The 24,386-nt window shown below is 44.9% G+C and overlaps 1 pseudogene; it reads left to right on the top strand.

Moving 5' to 3' along the window:
- Positions 1 to 21,112, top strand: part of LOC124043920 — a 62,695-nt pseudogene extending 41,583 nt beyond the window's left edge.
- Positions 21,113 to 24,386: the final 3,274 nt, after the last annotated feature.

Raw genomic sequence — 24,386 nt, 5'->3', positions numbered from 1 at the left:
TATTGTATTTTAACAGCAACAGTTCCAACCTAGACAGATATGTAAGAGTGTTTTTAATGGGGAACAATATACATTTACATTTACATTTAAGTCATTTAGCAGACGCTCTTATCCAGAGCGACTTACAAATTGGTGCATTCACCTTATGACATCCAGTGGGACAGTCACTTAACAATAGTGCATCTAAAACTTAGGGGGGGTGGGGTGAGAGGGATTACTTAACCTATCCTAGGTATTCCTTAAAGAGGTGGGGTTTCAGGTGTCTCCGGAAGGTGGTGATTGACTCCGCTGTCCTGGCGTCGTGAGGGAGTTTGTTCCACCATTGGGGGGCCAGGGCAGCGAACAGTTTTGACTGGGCTGAGCGGGAGCTGTACTTCCTCAGTGGTAGGGAGGCGAGCAGGCCAGAGGTGGATGAACGCAGTGCCCTTGTTTGGGTGTAGGGCCTGATCAGAGCCTGGAGGTACTGAGGTGCCGTTCCCCTCACAGCTCCGTAGGCAAGCACCATGGTCTTGTAGCGGATGCGAGCTTCAACTGGAAGCCAGTGGAGAGAACGGAGGAGCGGGGTGACGTGAGAGAACTTGGGAAGGTTGAACACCAGACGGGCTGCGGCGTTCTGGATGAGTTGAAGGGGTTTAATGGCACAGGCAGGGAGCCCAGCCAACAGCGAGTTGCAGTAATCCAGACGGGAGATGACAAGTGCCTGGATTAGGACCTGCGCCGCTTCCTGTGTGAGGCAGGGTCGTACTCTGCGGATGTTGTAGAGCATGAACCTACAGGAACGGGCCACCGCCTTGATGTTAGTTGAGAACGACAGGGTGTTGTCCAGGATCACGCCAAGGTTCTTGGCGCTCTGGGAGGAGGACACAATGGAGTTGTCAACCGTGATGGCGAGATCATGGAACGGGCAGTCCTTCCCCGGGAGGAAGAGCAGCTCCGTCTTGCCGAGGTTCAGCTTGAGGTGGTGATCCGTCATCCACACTGATATGTCTGCCAGACATGCAGAGATGCGATTCGCCACCTGGTCATCAGAAGGGGGAAAGGAGAAGATTAATTGTGTGTCGTCTGCATAGCAATGATAAGAGAGACCATGTGAGGTTATGACAGAGCCAAGTGACTTGGTGTATAGTGAGAATAGGAGAGGGCCAAGAACAGAGCCCTGGGGGACACCAGTGGTGAGAGCGCGTGGTGAGGAGACAGATTCTCGCCACGCCACCTGGTAGGAGCGACCTGTCAGGTAGGACGCAATCCAAGCGTGGGCCGCGCCGGAGATGCCCAACTCGGAGAGGGTGGAGAGGAGGATCTGATGGTTCACAGTATCGAAGGCAGCCGATAGATCTAGAAGGATGAGAGCAGAGGAGAGAGAGTTAGCTTTAGCAGTGCGGAGCGCCTCCGTGATACAGAGGAGAGCAGTCTCAGTTGAATGACTAGTCTTGAAACCTGACTGATTTGGATCAAGAAGGTCATTCAGAGAGAGATAGCGGGAGAGCTGGCCAAGGACGGCACGTTCAAGAGTTTTGGAGAGAAAAGAAAGAAGGGATACTGGTCTGTAATTGTTGACATCGGAGGGATCGAGTGTAGGTTTTTTCAGAAGGGGTGCAACTCTCGCTCTCTTGAAGACGGAAGGGACGTAGCCAGCGGTCAGGGATGAGTTGATGAGCGAGGTGAGGTAAGGGAAAAGGTCTCCGGAAATGGTCTGGAGAAGAGAGGAGGGGATAGGGTCAAGCGGGCAGGTTGTTGGGCGGCCGGCCGTCACAAGACGCGAGATTTCATCTGGAGAGAGAGGGGAGAAAGAGGTCAGAGCACAGGGTAGGGCAGTGTGAGCAGAACCAGCGGTGTCGTTTGACTTAGCAAACGAGGATCGGATGTCGTCGACCTTCTTTTCAAAATGGTTGACGAAGTCATCTGCAGAGAGGGAGGAGGGGGGAGGGGGCGGAGGATTCAGGAGGGAGGAGAAGGTGGCAAAGAGCTTCCTAGGGTTAGAGGCAGATGCTTGGAATTTAGCGTGGTAGAAAGTGGCTTTAGCAGCAGAGACAGAGGAGGAAAATGTAGAGAGGAGGGAGTGAAAGGATGCCAGGTCCGCAGGGAGGCGAGTTTTCCTCCATTTCCGCTCGGCTGCCCGGAGCCCTGTTCTGTGAGCTCGCAATGAGTCATCGAGCCACGGAGCGGGAGGGGAGGACCGAGCCGGCCTGGAGGATAGGGGACATAGAGAGTCAAGGGATGCAGAGAGGGAGGAGAGGAGGGTTGAGGAGGCAGAATCAGGAGATAGGTGGGAGAAGGTTTGAGCGGAGGGAAGAGATGATAGGATGGAAGAGGAGAGAGTAGCGGGGGAGGGAGAGCGAAGGTTGGGACGGCGCGATACCATCCGAGTAGGGGCAGTGTGGGAGGTGTTGGATGAGAGCGAGAGGGAAAAGGATACAAGGCAGTGGTCGGAGACTTGGAGGGGAGTTGCAATGAGGTTAGTGGAAGAATAGCATCTAGTAAAGATGAGGTCGAGCGTATTGCCTGCCTTGTGAGTAGGGGGGGAAGGTGAGAGGGTGAGGTCAAAAGAGGAGAGGAGTGGAAAGAAGGAGGCAGAGAGGAAAGAGTCAAAGGTAGACGTGGGGAGGTTAAAGTCGCCCAGAACTGTGAGAGGTGAGCCGTCCTCAGGAAAGGAGCTTATCAAGGCATCAAGCTCATTGATGAACTCTCCGAGGGAACCTGGAGGGCGATAAATGATAAGGATGTTAAGCTTGAAAGGGCTAGTAACTGTGACAGCATGGAATTCAAAGGAGGCGATAGACAGATGGGTAAGGGGAGAAAGAGAGAATGACCACTTGGGAGAGATGAGGATCCCGGTGCCACCACCCCGCTGACCAGACGCTCTCGGGGTGTGCGAGAACACGTGGGCGGACGAAGAGAGAGCAGTAGGAGTAGCAGTGTTGTCTGTGGTGATCCATGTTTCCGTCAGTGCCAAGAAGTCGAGGGACTGGAGGGAGGCATAGGCTGAGATGAACTCTGCCTTGTTGACCGCAGATTGGCAGTTCCAGAGGCTACCGGAGACCTGGAACTCCACGTGGGTCGTGCGTGCTGGGACCACCAGAGTAGGGTGGCCGCGGCCACGCGGTGAGGAGCGTTTGTATGGTCTGTGCAGAGAGGAGAGAACAGGGATAAACAGACACATAGTTGACAGGCTACAGAAGAGGCTACGCTAATGCAAAGGAGATTGGAATGACAAGTGGACTACACGTCTCGAATGTTCAGAAAGTTAAGCTACGTAGCAAGAATCTTATTGACTAAAATTATTAAAATGATACAGTACTGCTGAAGTAGGCCAGCTGGCAGTGGGTGCGTTGTTGACACTACACTAATCAAGTCGTTCCGTTGAGTGTAATAGTTTCTGCAGTGTTGCTATTCGGGGGCTAGCAGGCTAGCTAGCAGTGTTGTTTACGTTACGTTGCGTTAAAAGAACGACAATAGATGGCTAGCGAACCTAGAAAATCGCTCTAGACTACACAATTATCTTTGATACAAAGCATCTGCACACGACTAGCTATTTATATGGCTATTTCTTTTCATTGTGTCTTTGTTTTTTTTTCTATATTCCATTTGTTTTAGGCATAAGGGTAATGAAATGTACCAATAAGTACGCATATTTAATAAGCTTGGGTCCCAGGAAAACATAGAATTTCTCTTTTCGCTCCCAGGCTGAAACATTTTAAGAACCCCTGGACTAGAGGACTCCCTCTAGTGGAATGAGAGGAATTTTCAGAGACTATTCTTGGATGACTTGAGGGAGGATGGGTAAGGTAAAGTAGAAAGAAGGAGCATGGGAGAGGGAGGAGGGGAGAGGGGGATAGAGCTCAGCGAGCAGAGAAAGAAAAGTGCAAATATAGTGACGCCCGAAGGAGTTGTCACCTCATTTCACTCTGATGCAGCATTAATGTGTCTCTCTCACTCTCCCTCCGAGTGCTGCTTCTCCAGCAATGCTATTTTCTCTTAATTCTGCCATAGACAGGAGGCTACGGTTTGCACAATGAATGATGTGTCACTGTGATTGTTGAATATCATTGCGTGTCAAAGATGTTTCAATTTCCATTTAATTTTTTCATTTCACTCTCCGTTGTTGGACGACAGAATTTTCCAAAGACTATTTGCTGTGTGTTGCTACTGAAGGCTACTTTTACAACAGACCAGTGATTTCATATTTTTTTGACACCATGCACTATGAGTCTTAAGGTGAATGACCACCAAAAAAATAGGTGAAAAATCAGTGAGAACTCTTAAAGCATCACAGTCTGTTTAGAACGCTGAGATGACCTCCGGTTCTTTTTTTCAACCATGAATGTGCTGATGTGTTGGCTCCCAAGCCATTATGATGTAACCAGGTTAGACAAAGATAAAAGGTCTGGATAGTAATTTTTAAGATGCTATTTGAGGAAACTTTTATGAGCTGGGATCCTGTTGTGCGTACAGTGTGGTTAGTGTACTAAACATAAAGCATTCTGACATTCACAGCAGTGCTTTGTAAACATTATTACAGGACTAACGCCTGTCACTCTCCCTCTCCCTCTCCCTCTCCCCTCTCCCTCTCCCCTCTCTCTGCAGTAGCCCTGAAGAACTGTACTTGCAACGGAGAGCTGGCCAATGGTGGTAGCGATGACAACGGCAAAGCCACGGGATTGGCCGATAGTTGGCTGCCTGAAGGCGAACTCTTGCTGCAGGTCAGCGCTAAGGGCTTGTCATGGCCTAACTTCAGCTGACTGCACTGCCAGCTGAATCGCTGTGTGTGTGTGTGTGTGTGTGTGTGTGTGTGTGTGTGTGTGTGTGTGTGTGTGTGTGTGTGTGTGTGTGTGTGTGTGTGTGTGTGTGTGTGTGTGTGTGTGTGTGTGTGTGTGTGTGTGTGTGTGTGTGTGTGTGTGTGTGTGTGTGTGTGTGTGTGTGTGTGTGTGTGTGTGTGTGTGCGTGTGTGCGTGCGTGCATGTGAATGAGTCTGGACCACGTTCATGTTTTTTCTTTTAGCAGAAAATCAGTTTGGACAGAGAGACAGGGACTCAGGGATAGCGTATCAGTCAATATGTCTGCTCCTGTCTATGTCTGTCTGAGGCTCCCATATGAAATGTGTGAGTGCCACTTGGAGTCAGCTGAGTCGGCTAACCGTGTGGCTTAACATGCCCCTTTGGATATTTTTGCAAGATAGGCACCAAAGCACTTGAGAAAATATCTCCTTTTCAAAAATAATAAACATCAAAATGTGGAATCTTCTAAAATAAAAAAAATAAAAACACTCTCCTCTTTTGGGAACTACAAGGCTTAATATCCAGTGATGAAATGTCGGATAAACCTCATAACTCATTAGCCAGCACTTTGTCTTTAATTCAACATGTAACAGGGCAGGTAGCCTAGGCAGTTAGAGTGTTTTGGGCCAGTAACTGAATGGTCGCTGGCTCGAATCCCTGAGCGGACTATAAAAATATGTCCATGTGCCCTTGACAAGGCATTTAACTCTAGTCGCTTTGAATAAGAGTGTCTGCTAAATGACGGAAATGTACATCTGCTTATTAATTCCCAAGGCTCTAGAATACATTAATATGCTACACCTCAATTTGTCATTCTAGTATTCATTGTCATTTCATTTACTTTACAATTCCAACTCTAGGGAGCTATTTTAATTTTGTTTCTCTATATGTGTTATTGAGTGGAGAGTGAGCTAGTTGGCTGCCAAATCTCTTTTGGATACACTAGAGTCATTGATTTTCCAGTCCAGTTCCCCTCTATGTGCAGCACAGTGGAATTCCAGAGTATAGCAGAGGAAACAGTCTGCCAGCCGTCCCTGGTCTACGAACAAAGTTTCATTATTAAGATAAACCTACATCTCTCCGATGTGTTAGTAATGAAGCATGAAAGCTCATTCTGGGGAGGAGGAATTAGTCAAGATGGAATCTTTTAGTCAGATTGAGATAACAGCCATGGGACATTGTAAAAGACTGGGAGACAGGAAGAAAAGGCAAAGTTAAGGGAAGAAGCAGAGAAGGTGAACGGTGAAGAGGGCTATTTCTGACCATGTCTGATTTTCTCTCTCCTCATTTTCTTCTCTGTAGTTCAACGTCAGACACTTGGTAGTGAATTATAGAGGAGCTGTGAGGTCATTCATTATTTACAGCAGGAGAGGAGGAGGAAAAGAGAGGCAAAACAGATTAATTGAGTTTTCGCCCTTCACTGTCATTGTTGAAAATAGACAGACTGAGGACAGCCTGTTTTCAACCTCTTATACTCAAAGTAGTCCCCCAGAAGCCTAACACTACCGTCAAGTGGGAAAGTAGTTCTGCAGAATGCTGGCAGATACTGTAAGTGTTCATACGGTACAAGCATGCTCAAATGGAGACCCATTAGAGATGTGATCTCTATTCTGCTCATCCAGGAAGTCTACAATCTAGCTTGTACAAATTGTGGTTCTCTAGAGTTCAAGGACATTAAATACTCACTTCAAGGCAGTGTTTTAGTACTCGAGTCCAGGACTCTGACTTGACTCAGACTTAAGTCACAATATTTATGACTCATGACCCACCTTAGACTTGACCAGTGGCGAATCGGACTTGGACTCAACCAGTTGTAACTTTCTTTTCAGAAAATCACTCTCTTTTCGATAATTCAACATACCAGCTACAACAGCAAATGTTTGATAGCTGTATTATCTATTTAGTGTGGCTTGCGAAAGCAGACACCCTCTTAATAATGTACCACTTATTTCAGACTTTATTGTAGTTATTCCTTGCAACGCTACTCCTCTTACACCATTTAAGTGAGAAATGCCATTCAAACTATGAAACGTGCAGACTGGTTAGCACCAATGTGTTTGCATACAACTTTTTGATTACATATATATGTTCTAAAGGCCCTATTATTACAAATTCCCACGACTTCTCATGCCATGCAGTTCACCCCAGCCCCCATACTCACTAACCAAACTACAATAACGACCCCACTTATTATAGCTAACCCATGACCTTACCTATCTTAAACATTCAGTATTACTACTGCAATGTACAGCTACTAGCACCTCTGGGCTACTTACCTCTACTTGGTCTCCCACTGAAGGATACTATCCACTATTTATAAAACAGTCACTCCCTCTACCACACCAGCCTCGATTTTTCAACACTAACACAATTCTAAACTTCTTCCACAAGGTGCACCATGATATTTCTCTCACCAAATGATAGGCTAAAACTTTTCTAATTCCTCACGAGCAAAAGTGTAGTAGTCTGAGTGTATCCAAAGTAATACGGTTGTTATAGTAGTCTTATCAAAGTAATGAGACCAGATATTTTAATATATTTAACTTTGACTATATTTCACTTCTTCAACTACCACAAAAATACTTTTAAAGAGCTGAAGCAAGTCACACAATTGTTCTTCACTGAAAATGACCATCTATTTAGCCTTACAAATGTGCAACACTGTAATGAAGTGTTGCTTTTAAAAAATGATTGGAGAGCAATACAAAGAACTCAAACTTGAACTCAGACTCGAACACTAGGGACTTGGGACTCAACTCTGACTCGAGGTTTAGTGACTTGACTACTTCACTGCTTCAACGTATATGGAACAGTCTTCATAGGGTGTCTGCCACTAGGGGCTTGCAACATTTATTTCACTTCACTAATTTGTAGTTGCTGAATGCCTGGGACATTAGACCCTGGAATCTGGCTATTTACTGTACTTCCAAGATGGTGTACAAACCATCCAAGCTGACATGAGGATGTTTGTGTTTTGCTGGACTGCAGTGCTTACACACAGAGGATCTGGTGCAGATAATTGGGGTGAATCACTGATTATTAGTGAAAGAGCAACATGACATCACCATACTTTAGTCATGGCTCAGCCCCTGGGAAGACTGAGTGTACTTTCTGTGTTTGCACCCATTGCACTGTCCGTACATGAGTTTATTCATGTCAGCTAGTGTTAGTGTGTGTGTGTGTGTGTGTGTGTGTGTGTGTGTGTGTGTGTGTGTGTGTGTGTGTGTGTGTGTGTGTGTGTGTGTGTGTGTGTGTGTGTGTGTGTGTGTGTGTGTGTGTGTGTGTGTGTGTGTGTGTGTGTGTGTGTGTGTGTGTGTGTGTGTGTGTTTGTTGTCCTGGGTTTTTGTGTGAGTGTTAGCAGATCAGGTGAAGGATGTACATGCTAATGTCTGTTTTGTTTTAATAAGGTAAATAAGGTTATATGCCTGTTTGTAAGTCTGGTCACTAAATGTTATTGTGTGCAAGGGCAAGGCAGTGTGTGTGATTAGTGGGGTGGAAACATGGGAGCAGCTGTTCCTGTTTGGGATAAAACAAATGAGTGACTAATCTCTTATTCCTGATATTATTTGATTACCTCTAGTTCAGAACAACCCTGCCTTGCATACAGTATACTGACAACACCTCATCCTCTCTTAGGGTTTAGAGTGCAACGATCTCACTGTAGGATACATACAAATGTTGGATCATAATTTGACCTATGTTGTCACAGCAAAATATCAAATAAAATCAAATCAAATGTATTTATATAGCCCTTCGTACATCAGCTGATATCTCAAAGTGCTGTACAGAAACCCAGCCTAAAACCCCAAACAGCAAACCATGCAGGTGTAAAAGCATCCTATTCCTGCAGGAAAAGGATTAGAAATTTTAGTCCATAATGTTGCTTGATGGGTGGTTAGACTATTAGCTGGCCAAAAGTAGGCTTCATGAAAAGTGCAATAACGTTAATATAATTGTGTGTTAGTGTAGGTTTTCTGTGAATTTATGTAAATCACAAAACTCATCTGCATTTCCTACGGTGCTACAAAATTCTCAGCAACAGAAGAGTGATCAAATTAATATCCTACATCTGCATGACCACCACTACAGTCACATTTTTGCTAAAGTAATCAAAACACACAGCAGAATTCTGAATGAGATGCATGTTCTAACAGAACCCGGAGATATGAGAGGACTAAGGAAGGACTAAGAAAGGAGGACAAAGCCTAACAGAAGTTTAATAAGTGATCATTGTGTTGTCTAACAATTTTTTCTCATCTCGTGCATGTTTGACCTACAGGCTCTGAACGGCTTCATCCTGGTGGTCACAAATGATGGGACCATTTTTTACTCCTCTCACACCATCCAGGATTACCTGGGCTTCCACCAGGTACCGTACAGATTGTCCCCCCTCCCTTTCCGTAGCCCAGTGAAGGTTATATCCCTAAAACATGACCAGGTTGTTCTGTCTCTCAGCTCATTCATAATGGACAAGCAGGCATCTGGTGAGGCAGCTTGATCATCTTTGTGGTCTTGACTGAATAATAGCATTCATTCTACCGCTGGGTAACCCCAGTGCAGCATTGGCATGCATGTTTGCAAACGTTAACGCATAATCCTCCATCGACACCTGGTCATCTCTGATCTAGGTTTGGATCATTAATTACATGTAATACGGACATCCAATGTTACCCTGTAGAACTGTAGAGGTTTTCCGTGTAGAGACAGTTGCCTATAGATGCTATGGTCTTGCAAAATAGATTTTATCTCAATGAGACTAACCTGTATAAACCTGGTTAAATGGACATAATATTAATTGGCATTATGGTTGTGGTTTGGGGTTGGGGGTTGCGTGCGGTGTCTGCTGCGATTTGTCGGGGGCCGTTGTCTGGGCTGTGGCCCCTGCCTGCTCAGTGTGTAGTCTTATTCTGCTCAGCAGGTCCACAGCGAGAAACTGGGAGAGACCAGTCTATTAATAGCATGACCTTTAGTGAAAAGAAACCACCAGCCATGGTAGTGGATAGTGGGCAGCAGCACTAGCCAGCACAACAGCGCCACAGACGCTGAAGAGTTGGATGGGAGGATGGAGGGATAGTAGAGGCACGAAGGATTGAAACAATTCTCACACATTATGCAGTCTACTGTATGGAATTCAGACCCTGGAGAAGTTCAGTACACACTGAGACACTGGGAATTCAACACACTCTTGGAGATACAGTATATCCCAGACTCTTTCACTATAGCGATGTTCCCATAACATCACTCCTTCAGTTTAGCAGTATAGTGTCCAAAGTTCCCTCAATGTAATTTGTATAAGGATGCCCTCAATGATGTAGATTTTGTGTGTCTGTATTGTGCATGCTTTCCATAATCTTTATTTGAACTGTCTTTATAATATGTATATTTCCAAAACCTTTATGTTGTTTGTCTCTATATAATCTACCAATCTTTGTCTCCCTACCCCCTCCTTCCTTCCTTCTCTCACTCCCTCTCCCTCCTGCCTCTCTCTCCTTCCACAGACTGATGTTATGCACCAGAGTGTGTATGAGTTGGTTCATACTGAGGACCAGCAGGAGCTGAGGAGTAACCTCCACTGGGCCCTCAACCCACCTGACATCGTGGCCCCTGTGACCCCACTGGGAGAGACCCCCTCAGGTGAAATCGTGCCTCAGTGTTAGACCTCTATGAATACCCTCTTCATAATGCATTGGCAATGCCATTATAACACCTTATAAACATCTATAACTAATAACTGATCATAAACACCTAAAACATTAGACCACGGGTTCTCCATCCTTGTTGCACATTTTTTTAGAGAAAGGCTCAGGCCTCTGCACCGAACTACCTCTCCACTAGGGGTAATGCTGCAAGGTTTTCCTTCTGGTAGAGAGGACGCTGTCACATGGCGTGCTAAGACTACATTAGCCTCTCGGGCTAATTACATAAGTGTATTTTCAACAGAGCTGGGAGAAGAGGACCACAGTCAGGTCAATAATTACTCCAGAGAGAGGCCACATACAGAACAGAACAAAAGCAGCACCGTTAGCAGTTTCAATGTGCTGAGAGATATTGAATAAAGGCTTTGTTTACTCATTTTTAGCTTTTTGTGTTGATGAATTCCTTTACAAACATAAAAATAATTATTATTTAATGAGATGAATAAGCAGTTTTATCAGTGATTACCTCAACTGTTTGTATTACCATTTTAGGGAAGTGGCACAGATTTGTTCTGTTTCTACTGTATGACTGAACTGTATACTGTAATCTTGAGGATCATTTCCAAGTATAGTGAAATAGGTGGTTAGAGGATTTTGATGGTAACGCCTGGTCTGAACATGTCATATCTTCTGACCCACAGATGCGGAGCCGGACAGCAGCACTACTGCAACTGTGACCTATAACCCTGAGCAGCTCCCCCCAGAGAACTCCTCTTTCCTGGAGAGGAACTTTGTGAGTCGCTTCCGATGCCTCCTGGACAATTCCTCTGGCTTCCTGGTAGGTGTTATTGCCACCCCAGCCATCAACCCGACCTAACACCCCTCACCCCAACCAAATACCTTCAGTCCCCGAATAGTGTGTGTCTAACAGTCTTTTAGGCTCACCCAGAGTCAAGCTCACATTGAATTAGTGTGACATGTTAATACGTCACAATGCGATTTTGATGGATTAACATGGACTTCAGATTCAATTAAACATATTGTCAGATGGGCTTTGGACAGAGAATTAAACACACGGACAATCGAAGACGAAAATATACATAATGTCTTAAACAAATGTTTGCATTCTCCCACCCTGCCAGGCCCTAAGTCTGCAGGGCAGGCTGAAGTTCCTGCATGGTCAGAACCAACGGCAGGATAACGGGGGCAAGGCGCCCCCCCAGCTGGCCCTGTTTGCCATCGCTACGCCCCTCCAGCCCCCCTCCATCCTGGAGATCAGGACCAAGAATATGATCTTCAGAACCAAACACAAGCTGGACTTCACCCCCATGGCATGTGACGCAAAGTACGCTCACTTTGACTTGCTCATTATCATGCTGATGTTGTGGCAGTTACAATCATTGAAATACATTTACATCTTACCCAGAGCGTATATTTTCGTACTGGTTTCCTGTGGGAATCGAACCCACAATCTTGGCATTGCAAGCGCCATGCTCTACCAACTGAGCCACATGGGACCAATAACTGGACTGATGTACAATAGTACTGAATAGACTGTCATTTGTCACAGTCATAATGTTATTGTAATGTAGCACTTGTTATCATATGAAGTGAAACCATGTTAATTGACATTATCCTTTGTCTTTTTGCAGGGGGAAAATTGTGCTTGGGTATACTGAAGCTGAACTTCGGGTGCGAGGTTCCGGCTATCAGTTTATCCATGCAGCGGATATGTTGTACTGTGCTGAGAACCATGTCCGAAGTAAGCCTCATGTCTATTATGTCTATCTGTCATCAGGTTATGTAGGGGTTCAAGCTTTGAAAAAATACAAACATGGGAGTATTTATTTCGGATTGGTTTGAATTGGTGCTGTCCTCAAACATCAGTGAGGCCGGGTCTGACCAGGTCAAAGATGGTGGTCACAGAGTTCGGACAGCTTTCCCAAGTAATCCCAGTAGATTACGGAGCAGATTGAGCAAAGCCGCAGAGCCGATAGGATAGGCCCACAAATCCACTACATGAGCAGAGTACCAGCAATGATCCATTTACAGTGCCTTCAGAACGTATTCACACCCCTTGACCTTTCCCATATTTTGTTCTGTTACAAGCTCGGATAAAATCTATTTAATTGTAATTTTTCGTCAACGATCTACACAAAATACTCTGTAATGTCAGTGGAAGACAAAAAGTACAAGTATTCAACCTCATAAGACAATACATATTATAATCACCTTTCACAGTCTTTCTGGGTAAGTCTCTAAGAGCTCTGCACACCTAGACAGTACAATGCTATCACATTATTCTTTTAAAAATTCTTCAAGCTCTGTTGGTTAGTTGTTTATCATTGCTAGACAGCCATTTATAAGTCTTGCCATAGATTTTCAAGCCGATTTAAGTAAAAACTGTAACTAGGCCACTCAGGGACATTCAATGTCATTTTGTTAAGCAACTCCAGTGTATATTTGTCCTTGTGTTTTGGGTTATTGTCCTACTGAATGGTATATTTGTCTCCCAGTGTCTGGTGGAAAGCAGACTGAACTAGGTTTCCCTCTAGGATTTTGCCTATGCTTAGCCTTATTCTGTTTATTTTTCTAAAAAAATATTCCCTTGTCCTTGTTGATGACAAGCATACCCATAACACGATGCAGCCACCACCATGCTTGAAAATATGAAGAGTGGTACTTAGTGATGTTCTGTGTTGGATTTGCCCCAAGCATAACATTTTCTATTCAGAACATAAAGTACATTTCTTCACCAATTTTTTTGCAGTTTTCTTTAGTGCCTTATTGCCAACAGGATGCCTTGTTTTTTATTCTGTACACGCTTCCTTCTTTTCACTCTGTCAATTAGATTAGTATTGTGTAGTAACTACAGTGTTGTTAATCCATCCTCAATTTTCTCCTATCACAGCCATTCAACTCTGTAACTGTTTTAAACTCACCATTGGCCTCATCGTGAAATTCCTGAGCGGTTTCCTTCCTCTCCAGCAACTAAGTTAGGAAGGTTGCCTGTATCTTTGTAGTGACTGGGTGTATTGATAAAAATCCAAAGTGTAATTAATAGCTTCACCATGCTCAAACGGATAATCAGTGTCTGCTTTAGGTGCCCTTCTTTGCGAGGCATTGGAAAACCTCCCTGGTCTTTGTGGTTGAATCTGTGTTTGAAATTCACTGCTCGACTCAGGGACCTTACAGACAATTGTATGTGTCGGGTACAGAGATTAGGTAGTCATTAAAATTATTTTAAACACTATTATTGCACACAGAGTGAGTCCATGCAAATTATTAGGTGACTTGTTAAGCACATTTTTACTCCTGAACTTATTTAGGCTTGCCATAACAAAGGGGTTGAATACTTATTGACATTTCAGCTTTGCAATTTTTATTAATTTGTAAACATTTCTAAAAATGTCCTATTTCACATTGTGTGGTTTTGTGTGTAGGCCAGTGACACAAAATCAAAATGTAATCCATTTTAAAAATCAGGCTGTAACACAACAAAATGTGTAAAAAGTCCAGGGGTGTGAATCATTTCTGAAGGCACTATAGCTACCAACACAGCCCCACACTTACATAGAAATATTACAGGGACTACCTAGCTACCTACTCTGCCTTCACATTGGAATTTTTCCTAGATTAGTTTCTTAAACAAATAAATCTACCAACCATTGCTCCTTGCTAGAGCATAATCTTATGGCAATGATAAGGCAATAGCTAGCTAGATATGTATTTAGAATCATTAAGTAGAACAGAAGTAGAACTCTACCCATTGTCACTTCTGCAGAGTACTGTAGCTTTGACAAAATGTACTACTTACCATGTGTACGCCTCACTCTAAAAGACTGTGTCCTGTGGATTCAGTGATGAAGACAGGAGAGAGCGGTCTGACCGTGTTCAGACTCCTCACCAAGGACAACTGCTGGAAGTGGGTCCAGGCCAACGCAAGGCTAGTCTACAAGAATGGCAAACCAGACTACATCATCGCCACGCAGAGGCCTCTGATGTACGTGAACTCCCCTGGGCCCTGTCACATCCAGCCCCAAATACACACACTGTCTGGGAACAGTAGTTTTTCCGACTCAGGTCATATGGCCAGGAAATATTCACGGTCCTAATAGCTATAGGGACACAGTTATGACATAGTTGTCACGAATCCTGCCGAAGATGGTGCCTCTTCCTGTTCGGGCGGTGCTCGGCGGTCGTCGTCTGTGGGGGAGCTGGGGTGGATGTCGGGAGACCACTCCTCTCCCATCGCTCCATCCTCTCCATCATCAGGTCCATCGCCGAACCGATCCGATGGAGGACACGCTCCTCCATCGATGGAAGATGGGTGGTCGCTGCTCCTGCTGACTCCATGGGTTTGGTGCGGGCTTCTGTCATGTACTTCTAGAAGTAGTGGGTGGAGGAGTCAGGCGCAGAGAGCAGGGTAGTTGATATGTGGAATATTTATTCCCAAAAACTAGTGTCGGTCAACGCCACACACACGGGCGCAATAAGACCCAGTCCAAAACAACAGGACGAAAACGGTACGAGAACAAAATACTTCCACAGAAATCACACACATCAAATAACAGAAAACAAGCCCGCACAAAAGCCGGCGGGCCTACCGGGTTTAAATAGCCCGAAACCTAAACAGGAAACAGGTGCAACTAATCAGACAAAACTAAATGAAACAGAAAAGGGGATCGGTGGCAGCTAGTAGGCCGGCGACGACGACCGCCGAGCGCCGCCCGAACAGGAAGAGGCACCATCTCCGGCGGGATTCGTGACAATAGTTGTGTTTTTCTAATGTGACGAGAACACCAGACAACACAGATGGAGGAAGGGATTATCGTGTGTGTATGATCTCAGTGAGGCCATTTTCAGATCAGTTTCCATGCATGACCAATGATGTGGCAGTACAGTAACACGCCGTTTAAACAGTGGTGAATTCCGACCATGACAATCTCACAGGTGTTGTTTATTTTCTGTCCATCTAGGGAGGAGGAAGGGGGCGAGCACCTATGTAAACGATCCATGCACCTCCCCTTCACCTTCGCGACGGGAGAGGCCCTGCTCTACCAGTCTAACCACCCAATTGCACGCTTCAACGACGGTGCCCAGGGCTCTGAGAATAACGTCAGCAATTCCAAGAAGGGACGGACTGACAGGGTCTCCAGGGATGGCCTGGACCCAGGCTCCCTCTTGGGGGCGCTGATGAGTCAGGATAAGTCTGTGTACGTCTGCCAGCCGGCCCTGGAGCCCAAGCTGTCCTTCCACAGCAGTCTGTTTGGGGACCGGGTCGGCCTCTCTGACTCCGACCCCACTGCTTTGCTCCAGGGCTGGGATGAGTCATCCAATGGTGTAGTGGGTCCGGGTCTTCCAGAGCCGGCGTCAAGCTTTGATCCACTGCTGGCGACCCTAGACTCCCTGTCCCTGGAGGGTCAGGGGTGTGGTGGACAGGGAAGGGGACAGAGGCAACGGGGAGGCCTGTTCCAATGGGGAGCTTTTTGGGGCTCTGGAGGGCCTGGGGCTGAGCGCCGAGGACCTGGAGCTGCTGCTGCTGGACGAAAGGATGATCCAGGTGGAGATGGACCCTGAGCGGGTTCCTACCCTGGATGACCTGCTGACCAACGACGAAATCCTCTCCTACATCCACGACTCCCTGGAGGCAAAGACAGACGCGGCAGAGGACGGGGGCCAGGTGCCCTCCACTATCCCGGGTACAACTGCCCCAATAACGACGACAACAACAACAACAAAGGCACCTGTTGAAAGTAATCCCACTTCTGCCACCAATGTGCACTCTCAATACCTTCCTCATAAGTCTTCCGTAGTGGGGCAGGCACCCATAGTTCAGCTTTCCCAGAAGATGCAGCAGTACCTCAGCATGCGACCAGGGGTGGTGGTCCAAGACTGGGCCCAGCATAACAATCACCTGCCCCATCCTGTGGTGCATGGACTCCAGGGGCAGAGTCAGCCCATACACAATGGACAATGGACATCCCAGCACATTCTAGCCAGTACAGGGGTCCCGGTTGACCACTGTCACACCCCCCAGTCTCTGTTCAATGGAATGGCGTCAGAGCCGGATGGGGATCTTCACCGGCGGCAAGCCGACCAGCACCAACACTACCTCCAGCAACATCAACAGCAGGACATAGTCCAGAGCCAGCTCCCTCTGTGCCATGCCAAACAGCCGGACGCCAATCTCAACGGAGTGTATGGCATTCCAAACACACACACAGAGCATCACCCAGCTGGTAAACAGCAGTGGCAGGACTACAGCTACAGCCACCTTGGGGAAACCACCCTGAACAGCAACCCCTGCCTCAGCAATGGCCACATACCTCCCGTCACACAACCCACCGTAGACGCTTGTATGAATTTCACTATGGCTGATAATCCAGGCATGGATTATATCATCAACGAATGCTCGTATGGGGGGAACGAGGAGCAACAGGGGACAGAGGCCGCCGTTTCATCCTACCAGAGGATGAACCACAAGCAGCAGCAGGAGCAGCTGCCCCCTCCCTTGGCTCAGGTGCTGTCCAGCCTCTCGCAGTGCCCTCCGCCAAACGCTACCCTGGAGCAGATCCTGGGGGTTGGACAGTCCTACAGACAGCTGCCCTCACTGGAGGCCTATGACATGGTAACCTCTGACATCCCTCACGACCCCAACCACAGTAAGGTGAGACCACAGTGAGACCACCTTCATATTGATTTGAAGACCAGTGCATGATCCAGCAGACGCTTTAGCTGGGACAATGGTCCCTAGCAGAGGGCCTCAGAGGCCATGACAGCTGGACAGTGGTAGACAAAGTTCTGAATCATCCCCCTAGTTGCTTTGCATTGTTTATTTTCAAATCAAATTTTACTTCTCACATGCGCCAAATACAACAGGTTTAGACCTTGCAGTGAAATGCTTACTTACAAGCCCTTAATAACCAACAATGCTTTAAGAAGTTAAGAAAAGATAAATAAAAAGTAAAAAAATAGATAAATAAAACATAGAAAATAAAAGTAACAAATAATAAAAGTAACAACAGCAGTAAAATAACAAGTAAGGCTATATAAAGGGGGTACCGGTACAGAGTCAATGTGCGGGGGGCACCGGTTAGTTGAAGTAATTGAGGTAATATGTACATATAGGTAGAGTTAAAGTGACTATGCATAGATAATAAACAGAGTAGCAGCGTAGAAGAGGGGTCTGGGTAGCCCTTTGATTAGCTGTCCAGGAGTCTTATGGTTTGGGGGTAGAACCTGTTAAAGAGCCTTTTGGACCGAGACTTGGCGCTCCGGTACCGCTTGTCGTGCGGTAGCAGAGAGAACAGTATGACTAGGGTGGCAATTTTTTAGGGCTTTCCACTGACACCACCTAGTATAGAGGTCCTGGATGGCAGGAAGCTTGGCTCCAGTGATGTACTGGACCATATGCACTACCCTCTTTAGCACTTTGCGGTCGGAGGAGAGTTTATTGTTAAATAATCGTAAGGAAGTGGGGACAAAATAATGATCTTATTGTTGACGAGAGTGAGGAGGAGTGAAAGTAGGAATCTGTCAAGGAACAGTTACCACCACTCATGTTGTGCCACTTGTTCTGTTTGTATGTTCAGGGTCACCAGTATGAATCTAAGATAAAAGGCCTTCTGGCCAGGTTTTCCTTTTTTTCCTGACCTACGAATTTGCTCTGCTACTGTACCATTGCCTAATAAAGACACACAGAGGCTCAGGCAAAGAGGGGGTGGGGATAGAGGCCAGCGGCAGGCTTTCAGTGACGCCTGTAGAAAAATCCAGTCAGCATTTTCAGTTCAAAGTGGATTGTCCCGTTGTTTCTGATGGACAGAGAGTGGATACATTTGGAGCATTCATAACAGGGCCTATTGGGACATTGACTCTAGTTGGCATAGTACATCCGCCAGTGCAACAACATGAAAGAGACATACATACATACCGTACTCTCTAATGCCCTACTGACCCCCTGGAACTGCAATTCAGACCGTGCATTGAATTAATGGAGACTTCTTAAAGGGAACTGACAAGTACGTGATCCCAGATTTGAGGCAAATTAGTCGGAAGTGACAGTGGTTATTCATAGTTCACACCAGGACAATTGCAATTCACGGCCACAATGTGTTTAGATAAATCGTTACGATCACGATTAATTCAAGAATAACTTAAAGAATGAATAATGCGAATCGCAACCTGGGTAAGGTAAAAATCATTTTTTAGATGTTTGATTTTTGATGGTTTGATATTGAGAATGTATCTTTCAACAACTCTTGATTAAATCGCCAATACTTCTGACAATGCAGTCATAGATATGGCATGTGTTAATCTGTTAATCAACCATCAACGGTCATATACTATTCACAAGCTGACATGCACTTTCCCGTCATTGTTTTCCTGTCTTCTTCTTCTTCCTCTTTTCTTAGATGGAAAATGGCTGCATTTTTAACGGGACCTACTCAGGAGGCTGTGTTCTGCCCAATGGGAATGGTGTGGTGCCGTCTAACGGCCAGCTCCCCTGCCCTGACACTTTATCTAGCCTCCCTGATGCCCAGTCCTCAGGCTTTTACCTCTGACTGGGGACCACCAGGGGACACTGACTGACTGGCTGACTCAAGGAGGGTCACAACCAACCATCCTACCACTGGACCAGCCTTGTACTGTACAAGGAGGGTCACAACCAACCATCCTACCACTGGACCAGCCTTGTACTGTACAACTAGTTGATAACATGGATCAAAAACAAGACGTGGGCCTAAATGTTTTCGGTACTTTTTTGTTTTGTTTGATGTTTTATAATAACATAATTATCATTTGAGTCCTTTGTTTATAATATGCTGTCAGAGCGCTAAAGTTGAGTTTTAATATGTTTTTTTTTAAATAGCACAGAGAAGTAAGTGAGAGTATTTTAACTGTTGTTTCTGTGTTTTTCATGTTTAAAAAAAAGCATTCTCTTTTTCCTCCCATTTGAAGTACAGCATGGTAATTGGTAGCCAAGGAGACACTACCTACCCCAGCATGTATAGATGCTAATGGCACCATCATCTTTATGATTTGTGACACATGACATCATCGTCAGTGTTACGAGTTGTCATACAATAGGAATGTAACTTTCAAATGCAAAGGGCAATGCTCAAGTTTACTGTAATGGGTAATGTAATGAATTGTCTTAGAAAATGAGATACGTGATGTCTAGTAAAAAAAGGTTTAGAATATCTGAATAATATCTGAATAATATCTGAATAATATCTGAATTTGGTCTAGAATATCCTGCACTTTATTTCAACCACCCACTGATGCTGATACGGGATACCAGGGTTATTTAGGTCCATTTTTTATTTGTATTTTTTATGTTTTAATATTTAAGGTGGCTGTTACTGATGTATGTTGGAGAATCTGTAACAATAATTGTCTTTTTTTGTAAAACATAAATGGTATTATATTTCAGGTGATGGGTTGATGTCCTCACAGGCACATACACTTCTATACAATTGTCATAATAATATTTATTTCACTTGAATTATCCTTTTGATGTTGTCATTGACATCTTGTACCTCTGGGTTAGAGCTTGTCCAATACTAAAGTCAACTGTGACTGAACTAGCAGAAGACACTCATTTGACCTCAGTATTTATTTATTTTACAACAATTACGTTTTCATCAATTGTCATTCATGTCCTCTAACATACAATACATTAGAGGGTAACATATTGGTGAGAGAGGAAGTATATTGTCAGAATCTATAGGTTTCCAACAACTATTCCGGTCTTAAGATGACGATCTAATGACAGTTCACTGACAGATTTGTAAACATTGAAAACCAAACGTGAGTATTATAAGGTCTCTTCTGGAAGGATACAATTTTGAATGTTTTATGTAAATAGTAAATGATTGGGAAGTAATACTGAATAGAAGTATGTCATCGTGAAGATGCTGAAAAGAGATTTCTCCTTGTAGTTGTTACAATAATTATTGTCATTATTATTGTTATCATTATGAGTTTTAAGTTGAAATGGGATACAAGTGGTTACATGTTTTCAGAATCAACTTGGTTACTTTCCCATTTCTTTTTTTACTATGAAAATGTTTGATATATTTAACATGATTGATGTGACCTATTAACAATGTGATTTTTTTTTAAAGTGTACATTAAAACAAACAATGGTTTTGAGAAATACAGGTATGTAATTAGGTTCTGTGTCATTTCACTTGTTTTAAGCACTATTTCTTTGAAAACACTGCTGCTACAACTCCTGTATTGACTCAGTTGTGATTGTACATATACTGTACTTACTCTCATGTCACTCTTCTGAGATTACAACATTGTGCCATACTACTGACACTCAAGGGATTTAATGTTTTGATAACTTTATTTTGTCTTTTACATAGTCACATTGAATTGACATTAACATGCTAACAGGAGCAGGTGCAGATGTTATAATGATAGAAAATGGATACATTTTTACCCATGTCCTTTGACTCCTTTTTTGAAATGTATCCCTTTGGTCCTTTGAAATAAAGGACTTCTGCAATCACATTGAAACTTGAATAATATTACTATTATTTGGCAAATGTGTTCAAGTGAGATTTATCTTTAACAAGGCATATTTATTTGAAGTGTCTTTGGGTCCAACCACCGTGGCCAATGGAGAGTTAAATTAATAGCATGAATCCCATCAGAGAGGGAGACTAAAATACAGTATCTCTTTATGATGGTTTGAACTTTGGCACCGGCTCTACCGCATCAGTACTTTAGAAATATTCACACAAGCTTTAAAAGGGTTAGCCTGTTCACTGTTCTCTCCTCCATACTGACACATATTGCTTCTTTGACTAGACTGCTCTCTCTCTCTCTCTCTGCTTCTTAATGGGATTTCAGAGTAGGCCACGGCTGCTTTTTTCATCCTCATACCCCAGGCCGAAAACCAGACATGGTAAGGCTGAGTAGAAGCCTTTTTATTTTAGAAAGATGGCTCTAGTCCTCTTTAATTATTTTGGTAAAATAAAAGTTTTGCTTTTGACATCACTGACGTTGTGAAAAAAGCAGACTACTGTATTTGAGCTTGATGCTTTCTTTTTGTATGTTTGTTTTATCTTTCTGTGCACAGTAGTCTCTATAGCCCGTGGCTTGGCTGGGGCTTTTGAAAAGAGAAGAGATACAGTTGGGCTAGCTGAGGAGGCTTCTGTCGGTGCTGTTTCACTAGTCTCTGTAGCCCGTGGCTTGGCTGGGGCTTTTGAAAAGAGAAGATATACATTTGGGTTAGCTGAGGATGCTCCTGTCGGTGCTGTTTCAGCCTTAATAGTGGAGTGACCCAGACTGAGCAGCCTCGTCTCAGCCCACAGAGCTTACCGTAATGCTTTGTGACCAGCGGGCCGCCAGAGGGGAACACAGGCCGTGTGGGTTGAGAGGGGAAGAGGGAGAGGAGGGGAAGAGGAACAGTCACAATATTGTGATGGTCCTTACACCATGGTTACGCTTCAGCGGGCTGTGTCTCCATCATACTCCTTCCCCCAGGTTATTGACTGAGCAACAGAGATCACATAGGACTTATGCCCTAACCTTTCATAATTCACAAGGAACAGCTTGTCTATACAAAATGAACAATGTGTACATTACAATATACATTTAGGGGCGGAAGCCACCTCTCTGTCACTTTCACCACATACAATTTGAATCTCTCGCTCTCACTCTCTCTTAGGCTTATTAAGCTACTCAACAAACAGCAAACTTAAGGAACTCTTCGAAAAATGTTTAATAGTATTGGATGGTGTGACCCAAAGCAAAATGCTGACATCACCACTGTGCCATTGCAACTGTATAGTGCAGAGCCTACAGATAACGCGAGGGAAAGTGACAAGGAAAAGGCCCATAATAAGAGCAGAGGGGTGCAGTGATTATAATCCATGCATCATGTGGCTTTCTGACATATGGCCAAGGGAAAAACGTCCTCAATTTGTCTTATTTTTCAATTGAAAGGGTATATGTTTCGGTTGTTTTAGGCATATGTCAACGAGAGGCGGAGTGGACGTCACTTTGAATCTGATGATGACTAGCTGAGGGGAGAGGGGTCTTTCCGCTCTCGAAATATAAGATAAGAAACATTTAGACATGACCCATCTCATCCTATTTCGAAATAACAAGGCAAAAAAGCAACCAACATGACCAAGTGTGCCCAAGGGACATTGTTATGGATATAATGCTCCATTTAGAGATATGATCTTTGTCAGGCTCGGCTGGCTAAAGGGAAGGCAGATATATTGAGATAATGACCGCCCAATTAGCTGGCTGTCCTGCCGACTGAGGGCCAGGGACGAGTGAATCATCACCCAAATACATCCTGTTCTGTTCTGTTCCCACTCACAACGGCTGAAGAGTGTCATTGTGGGATGTTTATTGGCATTGATATCCAGCCCGGAAAAAAACGGGGTCCTACGTAGCTGGAGCATACGTCACAGTGTAGTCTGTAGCCGTACTACGCCACCTAGTGTTTAAAAGAGGGCTAGAACCTCTGTAGAAAGGAAGATTAAGACCAATGTAAAAGAGGATGAAAGGCACACAGATTCGATCTCTCAATTCACCAGTTGACAGTTTCTTGATCTTCAGGTGAGGGTGGTTTAGGGAAGTGGGAAATAGTATTTTCTGAAATGAGCCACTGGCCCTTTAAGAGTCGCTCCAAAATCAGGATCTTCTGAAACCGGAACCTGGTGCTTTAAGAGTCCACATCGGGTTGGGGAGAATGTTCTTATTGCGCAATCCTTATATTGTCCACAGTGTCCAATAGGATCTACACGTCCACACTAGCAGGTCAATTTCTCTACCACCACTGAGCCTGCTTAGACAGGGAGACAGAAGTTGAGGCACCAGAAAGACCGTGAGAACATCCAAAGGACAATCTTGCAAGGCACAGAGTCATTTGGGGTGAACATGAATGTAGCCTACTCGCTTGTGATTTCACTCCCCTCTTATCACAGCACCTGTCCAGTCGCGATATAACCTACTGCTCTCATTGACATCCAAAACATTGTGTAAAACAAGCAAGCTCCTCCAGAGATTAAAAGGTTTAAAAATGATTAAAATCAATTGTCCATCAAGGCACTACCCCATGAATGAGCGCCGAGTTCCTCCGTTCTCTACATCGAGAACCTAGTACCAGAAATACTGTCGGACTACCAACCAATGACAGCCAGGTGAGTCTATTGCAAAGAGGACACTCCCATCGTGGCCGGCGCCGCTGCACATTCTGCACAAGGGCAATAAGCAGGTGAATCAGCCTTAGCTGTGTTTAATTTCAGACCTGGGGGAGACACACACAATCAATTTGTGCGCAAGCTGGCAATCAACTCAAAGAAAAAAAAGTCAAATAAGCATGTGTTTGTTATGAAAACATAGTTTACACTTGAATGGGAAAAGAAAAAGAGTTTCAGTTGCACTCCGCGATGGGTTGTCGTGCTGACCAACCTTACTGACCTGCAATATCGGGCAGGCATTACCCTTAGATTGGTCCTCGTGGACCTTCTTTGTTGGTCCTCTGTCCTCGACTCTCCTCGGCCCTATTGTGTAGGAATTGTTTGATCCACCCTTTCATGCACCTCTCCTGGAGGGTCAGGTTGAGACCTGGGTGCTGGCACCCTTTCAGGCATCTCTCCTGGAGGCTCCGGTTGAGACCTGGGTGCTGGCACCCTTTCAGGCACCTCCCCTGGAGGTTCCGTGGGTGCTGGCGTCTTCTGTGGCGCCAGCATCCACGGCACAACAGGGTAAGGGCATGTTCTCAAATTATTCCTGTGAGTTGTCTGTTCTGGTCCTTCCTGTCCTTCAGGCCTAATTCTGTACACGGGGTCATCTGGGAATAAGGGGGCAACTATTACAAAGCGTTCTGGTCTCCATCTTGGGGCCAACTTACCCTGACCCCTCCAACTAAAGTTTCTCAGTGTCTCTCTCTCCTGGGAGTAGAGGCAATACCTTGGCTCATCTGTCGCGTCAGTATTAG

Source organism: Oncorhynchus gorbuscha, linkage group LG09 (genome assembly GCF_021184085.1).
Source record: "Oncorhynchus gorbuscha isolate QuinsamMale2020 ecotype Even-year linkage group LG09, OgorEven_v1.0, whole genome shotgun sequence".
NCBI lineage: Eukaryota > Metazoa > Chordata > Actinopteri > Salmoniformes > Salmonidae > Oncorhynchus > Oncorhynchus gorbuscha.
Note: the sequence above shows the minus strand (reverse complement) of the source record. Positions and strands in the feature narration are given on the sequence as shown.